The following is a 7,489-nucleotide window of genomic DNA, read 5'->3' as shown; positions in this document are numbered from 1 at the left end:
TACGCGATCTTGGCTTAGCGAGTAATGAAGATTGGGTGATTGTCACGGGTCATCTCTTTATTCTGACTTAACTGAATTAAGAACAAGAGTATATCTTGGAGAAGAAGTAGGCGTGAATTGAAGGAAAAATAGTAGTAATTGCATTAATTCATGAAAAACAGCAGAGCTCCACACCTTAATCTATGGGGTTTAGAAACTCCACCGTAAAAAATACATAAGTTAAAAAGGTCTAGGCATGGCCGTGAGGCCAGCCTCCCAAATGATAGTCTATGATTACATATATTCCAAAAGATGGTCAAAAGACACTCTTAAATAAATCACTAAAAGTAGTTTTTTTTATACTAAACTAGTAATCTAGGTTTACAGAAAATGAGTAACTAAGTGCAGATAGTGCAGAAATCTACTTCCGGGGCCCACTTAGTGTGTGCTTGGGCTGAGCATTGAAGCTTTTTCGTGCTTAGGCTTTTCTTGGAGTTAAACGCCAGCTTTGGTGCCAGTTTGGGCGTTTTACGCTAAAATGTTTTAGGCTGACTTTGAACGCCAGTTTGGGCCATCAAATCTCGGAAAAAGTATAGACTATTATATATTGCTGAAAAGCCGAGGATGTCTAATTTCCAACGCAATTGAGAAAGCACCAATTGGGCTTCTGTAGCTCCAGAAAATCCATTTCGAATGCAGCAGGGTCAGAATCCAACAGCATCTGCAATCCTTTTTCAGCCTCTGAATCAGTTTTTGCTCAGGTCCCTCAATTTCAGTCAGAAAATACCTAAAATCACAGAAAAACACAAAAACTCATAGTAAAGTCCAGAAATGTGATTATTGAATAAAAACTAATAAAAATATAATAAAAAGTAACTAAAACATACTAAAAACTATGTAAAAATAATGCCAAAAATGGTATAAATTATCCGCTCATCACAACACCAAACTTAAATTGTTGCTTGTCCCCAAGCAACTAAAAACAAAATAGGATAAAAAGAAAAGAATATACAATGAATTCCAAATATCAATGAAGCTCATTTCCAATTAGATGAGCGGGGCCAGTGGCTTTCTGCTTCTGAACAGTTTTGGCATCTCACTTTATCCTTTGTAGTTCAGAATGATTGGCATCTATAGGAACTCGGAATTCAGATAGTATTATTGATTCTCATAGTTCAGTATGTTGATTCTTGAACATAGCTACTTTATGAGTCTTGGCCGTGACCCTAAGCATTTTGTTTTTCAGTATTACCACCGGATACATCAATGCCACAGACACATAACTGGGTGAACCTTTTCAAATTGTGACTTAGCTTTGCTAGAGTCCCCAGTTAGAGGTGCCCAGAGCTCTTAAGCACACTCTTTTTGCTTTGGACCACGACTTTAACCGCTCAGTCTCAAATTTTTCACTTGACACCTTCGCGCCACAAGCACATGGTTAGGGACAGTTTGATTTAGCCGCTTAGGCCAGGATTTTATTCCTGTGGGCCCTCCTATCCATTAATGCTCAAAGCCTTGGATCCTTTTTACTCTTGCCTTTTGGTTTAAAGGGCTATTGGCTTTTTCTGCTTGCTTTTTCTTTTTCTTTTTTTTTTGCATATTTTTTTTTGCAAGCTTTATATTCACTGCTTTTTCTTGCTTCAAGAATCAATTTTATGATTTTTTAGATTATCAATAACATTTCTCCTTTTTCATTATTCTTTCAAGAGCCAAAAATTTTAACATTCATCAATTACAAATTCAAAAATATGCACTATTCAAGCATTCATTCAGAGAACAAAAAGTATTGCCACCACATCAAAATAATTAGATTATTTTCAAGATGTAATTCGAAATTCATGTACTTCTTTTTCTTTTTCAGAAAACATTTTTTTCATTTAAGAAATGTGAAAGATTCATAGGACATTCATAGTTTTAAGACATAGACACTAGACACTAATGATCATGTAATAAAGACACAAACATAGACAAGACATAAAGCATAATTTTCAAAAAACAGAAAAATAAGAACAAGGAAATTAAAGAACGGGTCCACCTTAGTGATGGCGGCTAGTTTTTCCTCTTGAAGATCTTATGGAGTGCTTGAGCTCCTCTATTTCTCTTCCTTGCCTTTGTTGCTCCTCTCTCATGGCTCTTTGGTCTTCTCTAATTTCATGGAGGAAGATGGAATGTTCTTGGTGCTCCATCCTTAGTTGTCCCATGTTGGAACTCAATTCTCCTAGGGAGGTGTTGATTTGCTCCTAATAGTTTTGTGGAGGAAAATGCATCCCTTGAGGCATCTCAGGGATTTCATGATGAGGAATTTCCTCATGCTCTTGTTGAGGTCCACGAATGGGCTCTCTTGTTTGCTCCATCCTTTTCTTAGTGATGGGCTTGTCCTCTTCAATGAGGTTATCTCCCTCTATGGCAATTCCGGCTGAACTGCATAGGTAATAAATGAGATGAGGAAAGGCTAACCTTGCCAAAGTGGAAGACTTGTCTGCCACCTTGTAGAGTTCTAGGGATATGATCTCATGAACTTCTACTTCCTCTCCATTCATGATACTATGGATCATGATAGCCCGGTCTACAGTAAGATCAGACTGGTTGCTAGTAGGAATGATAGAGCATTGGATGAACTCTAACCATCCCCTAGCCACGGGCTTGAGGTCAAGCCTTCTTAGTTGAATTGGCTTGCCTCTTGAATCTCTCTTCCATTGAGCTCCTTCCACACAAATATCCATAAGGACTTGGTCCAACCTTTGATCAAAGTTGACCCTTCTAGTGAAAGGGTGAGGATCTCCTTGCATCATTGGCAAGTTGAATGCTAACCTCTCATTTTTCGGACTAAAATCCAGGTATTTTCCCTGAACCATTGTGAGCCAATTTTTTGGGTTCGGGTTCACACTTTGGTTATGGTTCTTAGAGATCCATGCATTAGCATAGAACTCTTGAACCATTAAGATCCTGACTTGTTGAATGAGGTTGGTGAGGATTTCCCAACCTCTTCTTCGAATCTCATGTCGGATCTCCGGATATTCACTCTTTTTGAGCTTGAAGGGGACCTCGGGGATCACCTTTTTCTTGGCCACAACTTCATAGAAGTGGTCTTGATGGACCTTTGAGATGAATCTCTCCATCTCCCATGACTCGGAGGTGGAAGCAATTGTCTTCCCTTTCCTCTTTCTAGAGGTTTCTCCGGCCTTAGGTGCCATTAGTGGTTATGGAAAACAAAAAGCTTTAGCTTTTCCCACACCAAACTTAGAATGGTTGCTTGTCCTCGAGAAAAAGAAGAAAGAGAGGATTAGAAGAAGAAGAAATGGAGGAGATGGAGTAGTGGTTTGGGTTCGGCCAAAGGGGTAGTAGTGTGTATGTTGTGTGAAGATGAAGGTGGTAAGGAGGGGTATTTACAGGGTAAGGGAGAGAGGGTAGCCATATGTGAGGGGTTAGGTTTGGAAGGGAAATGGTTTGAATTTGAATGGTGAGGTAGTTGGGGTTTAATAATGGATGGATGTGAGTGGTGAAGAGGTTCTGGGAAAGAGGGTAGGATTTGATAGGTGAGGGGTGTTTGGGAAAGAGGATTTGATGGGATTGGTCAAGGGTGTTTGGGGAAGAGTGTTATAGAAAGGTGTGAAGAGAAGAGAAGAAGAGGTGGGGTAGGTGGGGATCCTGCGGGGTCCACAGATCCTGAGGTGTCAAGGAATTTGAGTCCCTGCACCATTCTGGCGTTCAAACGCCCATTCTGTGCCAATTCTAGCGTTTAACGCCAGCTCTGCTACCTTTTCTGGCGTTAAACGCCACTCTGCTGCCCATTTCTGGCATTAAAGGCCAGCCAGATGCCCATTTCTGGCGTTAAATGCCAGCCAGATGCCCATTTATGGCGTTTAACGCCAGCCAGATGCCAGACAGCCCTTTCTGGCATTAAACGCCTAGAGTGCTGCCTATTCTGGCATTTAACGCCCAGAATGCTGCCAGGCTAGGCGTTAAACGCCCATTCTGCTATCCTTACTAGCGTTTAAACGCCAGAAAGCCTGTCCTCCAAGGTGTGCTATTTTTCATGCTATTTTTCATTTTGCTTTAATTTTGCAGTTGTTTTTATGACTTCACATGATCATCAACCTAAAGAAAATATAAAATAACAATGGAAAATAAATAAATATAATTAAAAAACATTGGGTTGCCTCCCAACAAGCGCTTCTTTAATGTCAATAGCTTGACAGTGAGCTCTTAGAGAGCTTCACAGAGACTCAGAGCTTAATGATGTCCTCCCAACATCAAACTTAGAATTTGAGTGTGGGGGCTCTGTTTGACTATGTATTAAGAGAAGCTTTCCATGCTTCCTCTCCATGGTTACAGAAGAAGATCATTGGGCCTTAAACACAAGGTAGTCCTCATTCAATTGAAGGACTAGCTCTCCTCTGTCCACATCAATCACAGCTCTTGCTGTGGCTAGGAAGGATCTTCCAAGGATGATAGATTCATCCTCTTCCTTCCCAGTATCTAGGATTATCAAAATCAGCAGGGATGTACAGGCTTTCAACCTTCACCAAGACATCCTCTACAAGTCCATAAGCCTGTTTCCTTGAATTGTCTACCATCTCTAGTGAGATTCTTGCAGCTTGCACCTCAAAAATCCCTAGTTTCTCCATTACAGAGAGGGGCATGAGGTTTATCCCTGATCCCAGGTCACACAGAGCCTTCTCAAAGGTCATGGTGCCTATGGTACAAGGTATTAAGAACTTTTCAGGATCCTGTTTCTTCTGAGGTAATTTTAGTTGAACCAGATCATTTAGTTCATTCATGAGCAATGGGGGTTCATCCTCCCAAGTCTCATTACCAAATAACTTAGCATTCAGCTTCATGATTGCTCCTAGGTATTGAGCAACTTACTCTTCAATAATATCTTCATCCTCTTCAGATGAAGAATACTTATCAGAGCTCATGAATGGCAACAGTAAGTTCAGTGGAATCTCTATAGTGTCTATATGAGCCTCAGATTCTTTTGGTTCCTCATTAGGGAACTCCTTGGAGGCCAGTGGACGTCTATTGAGGTCTTCCTCACTGGAAATCACTGTCTTTTCTTCCTCACTAGGTTCGGCCATGTTGGTTATATTTATGGCCTTGCACTCTCTTTTTGGATTCTCTTCTGTATTGCTTGGGAGAGTACTAGGAGGGATTTCAGTAACTCTTTTACTCAGTTGACCCACTTGTGCCTCCAAATTTCTAATAGAGGACCTTGCTTCAGTCATGAAACTGAGAGTGGTCTTAGACAGATCAGAGACTACAGTTGCTAAGTCAGAGTGGCTCTGCTTAGAATTCTCTGTCTGTTGCTGAGAAGATAATGAAAAAGGTTTACTATTGCTAAACCTATTTCTCCCACTATTATTATTACTGAAGCCTTGATCAGGCTTCTGTTGATCCTTCCATGAGAAATTTGGATGATTCCTCCATGAAGGATTATAGGTGTTTTCATAGGATTCTTCCATTTAATTCACCTCTTCATTGCAGGATTCTCAGGGTCATAGGCTTCTTCTTCAGAGGAAGCTTCCTTAGTACTGCCTGTTGCAGCTTGCATTCCAGACAGACTCTGAGAAATCATATTGACTTGCTGAGTCAATATTTTGTTCTCAGCCAATATTGCATTCAGAGTATCAATCTCAAGAACTCCTTTCTTTTGAGTTGTCCCATTATTCACAGGATTCCTTTCAGAAGTGTACATGAACTGGTTATTTGCAACCATTTCAATGAGTTCTTGGGCTTCTGCAGGCTTCTTCTTCAGATGAAGAGATCCTCCTGCAGAGTGGTCCAATGACATCTTGGACAATTCAGACAGACCATCATAGAATATACATATGATGCTCCATTCTGAAAACATGTCAGAAGGACACCTTCTGATCAATTACTTGTATCTTTCCCAAGCTTCATAGAGGGATTCACCTTCCTTCTGTCTGAAGGTTTGGACTTCCACTCTAAGCTTGCTCAACTTCTGAGGTGGAAAGAATTTGGCCAAGAAAGCATTGACTAACTTTTCCCAAGAGTTCAGGCTATCTTTAGGTTATGAGTCCAACCATGTCCTAGCTCTGTCTCTTACAGCAAAGGGGAAAAGCATAAGTTTGTAGACCTCAGGATTAACCCCATTGGTCTTAACAGTGTCACAGATTTGCAAGAATTTAGCTAAGAACTGATGAGGATCTTCCAATGGAGTCCATAAAACTTGGTATTCTGCTGCATCAGAGAAACTAATTGAGGCTTAAGCTCAAAGTTTGCTCCAATTGCAGGAATTGAGATGCTCCTTCCACAGAAGTCAAAAAAGGGTGCAATAAAGTCACCAAGCATCTTCCTTGCATCTCCACCATTGTTGTTGGGTTCGTCCATCTCTTTTTCTTTTTCAAAAAATTCTGTCAGGTCCTCTCCAGAGTTTTGTGCCTTAGCTTCTCTTAGCTTCTTCTTTAGAGTCCTTTCAAGTTCCGGATCAGCTTCAACAAGAATGTTCTTATCCTTGCTCCTGCTCATATGAAAAAAAAGACAACAGAAAAGAATAGGAATCCTCTATGTCATAGTATAGAGATTCCTTTATGTGAATAGAAGAATAGAAGAGTAGAATGAAGAAGAGAGAAGATGAAGAATTCGAACACAGAGAGGGAGAAAGGGTTCGAATTATAAGAAGAAGAGAAGTGTTAGTAAATAAATAAATGAATAGAAAGAGATGAGAGAGAGAGAATTCGAATTTTAAATTAAAATAAAAGGAAAATATTTTTGTTTTTATTTTAATTATTAGTTATAATTCGAAAATTATAAAAAGGAATAAAATTAAATTAAAATTTAAAACAATTAGTTAATTAAAAAGAATTTTGAAAAAGTGGTTAGTGATTTTCGAAAATTGGAGAGAGAAAAGTAGTTAGGTAGTTTTGAAAAAGATATGATTGAAATAGTAAACTTTTAAAATCAAACAAAAAGTCAAGTAGTTAATTGAAAAAGATTTGAAAATCAATTTTGAAAAGATAAGAAGTTAGAAAAGATTTTGAAATTGATTTTGAAAAATATATGATTGAAATTTATTTTGAAAAAGATTTGAAAATGAAATTAAAAAGATTTGATTTTTGAAATTAAAGTTGATTACTTGACTAATAAGAAACTAAGAGATATGATTCTAGAATTTAAAGATTGAACCTCTCTTAATAGGCAAGTAACAACTTGAAAATTTTTTACTCTAGACATTAATTGTTAGCATTAATTATAAAATAAGAAAAAGATTTTGAAAATCAAATTTTTTTTAAATTTTCGAAAATATTAAAAAAAATGAAAAAGATTTTATTTTTAAAAAAGATTTGAAAAAGATAGATTTTTTTTTAATTTGAAATTTTGACTTGACTAATAAGAAACAACCAAATTTTAAAACTTTTGACTAAATTAATTCAAAATTTCGAAATTTATGAGCAAAATAAGGGAAAGATATTTTTTTATTTTTGAAATTTTAATGATGAGAGAGAAAAACACAAAAATAAAACAAAACATAAAAATTCAAGATCAA

At 37.9% G+C, this 7,489-nt stretch overlaps 1 non-coding gene across 1 annotated transcript; it reads left to right on the top strand.

Annotated features, from left to right (window-relative positions):
* Nucleotides 1-5,831: 5,831 nt before the first annotated feature.
* LOC112781304 (small nucleolar RNA R71) lies at nucleotides 5,832-5,935 on the top strand. The gene has a single exon (XR_003192088.1). It is a non-coding gene; the product is annotated as a small nucleolar RNA R71 (small nucleolar RNA).
* Nucleotides 5,936-7,489: the final 1,554 nt, after the last annotated feature.

Source organism: Arachis hypogaea, chromosome 19 (assembly GCF_003086295.3).
Source record: "Arachis hypogaea cultivar Tifrunner chromosome 19, arahy.Tifrunner.gnm2.J5K5, whole genome shotgun sequence".
Lineage (NCBI taxonomy): Eukaryota > Viridiplantae > Streptophyta > Magnoliopsida > Fabales > Fabaceae > Arachis > Arachis hypogaea.
This window is presented reverse-complemented; position numbering and strand designations above follow the sequence as displayed.